Below are 1,038 nucleotides of genomic sequence, written 5' to 3'. Positions count from 1 at the left end.
TTGGAGCACCTGCAGTAATTTCACATGTTTTGCCTATTATTTATACATTTTGGTATTTGTAGCACTTCTGAATTTAAAGGGCATTCCCAGTGTTTGTGTTTGAAAACTTAGGCTTTATCTTGAAGGGCCACTGTAAATTGCAGAAGTCAGTAAGATTCTCTCTCTTGGTTTACTTTGTTTCACCCACTCCTCTAACACAAGTCATCTCTCTCCTACTTCTCTGTTCTCCAGGCGCTAGTTTACTACACTGAGAGTTTAAAAAGCACCGATGTTCAAATCCAACAGGGCTCCTGTCTAGCACTTAAATACCTCAGGGTGAGCAACACCCAAACTGTCTGCAGACACAGCATCACTCACAGAAACACAGTTTTTATCACAGCCACCTGCTAAGGATGTGTGTGTGTTTGCCAGGCGACAGAGAGCGTGGATCACATAGCAGATTTGTACAGATCAGCAGATGAAGATCTTCGCAGCGCTGCCAGAGAGACGGTCCTCTCCTTTGGTACAAACATTCATTTTTCTTCACTCACTAGCTCATTCATTTGTAGTTTGCTTTATTCTAATTTTATTAAACGTTCTACCTGTGGGCAGGTAAAAAGGGCTACCTGGCCTTCCAGAGGATGGACCAGCTTTACGCTGACATGCAGGAGGAGGCGTACCAGAACCAAGAGACTGAGATTACAATTCTATAGGAAACAAGTATGGTCTCTTATTCTGACGGAGCCCAACAAGAGGAGATTCATCTGAGATGAACAACGTGTACGTCCCCATGCTAAAGGTGAACGCCAGGGGTGAGAGCAGCGTCCGGTCCAAGGATGGCGACGCCTGCTTCTCTGGATGGATCACACACTCCGTGAGGTTTAGGCTTTTTCCCAAAGTTTGCTTCATCCTGTGGACACCGACGTGACTCTAGCCAAAAATTAGAATTTATTTTGGTGAAATATGCAAATGTGCAGTGTTTGAGTTCAAGACAAAGGAGTGCTGTTTTGTATTTAGGTACTGTTATGTATTTAATCTGAGAACATGGGTGTGTTTTTT

General features: G+C 43.6%; 1 long non-coding RNA gene across 1 annotated transcript; it reads left to right on the top strand.

The window, feature by feature from the left end:
• The first annotated feature begins 37 nt into the window (after nt 1-37).
• On the top strand, nt 38-1,032 carry LOC109954153 (uncharacterized). Its single transcript, XR_002274040.1, has 3 exons — nt 38-315; nt 412-502; nt 592-1,032. It is a non-coding gene; the product is annotated as an uncharacterized LOC109954153 (long non-coding RNA).
• The last annotated feature ends 6 nt before the right edge of the window (nt 1,033-1,038 follow it).

The sequence above is a fragment of the Monopterus albus genome, unplaced genomic scaffold (genome assembly GCF_001952655.1).
Source record: "Monopterus albus unplaced genomic scaffold, M_albus_1.0 scaffold3770.1, whole genome shotgun sequence".
NCBI classification, from domain to species: Eukaryota; Metazoa; Chordata; class Actinopteri; order Synbranchiformes; family Synbranchidae; genus Monopterus; species Monopterus albus.
This window is presented reverse-complemented; position numbering and strand designations above follow the sequence as displayed.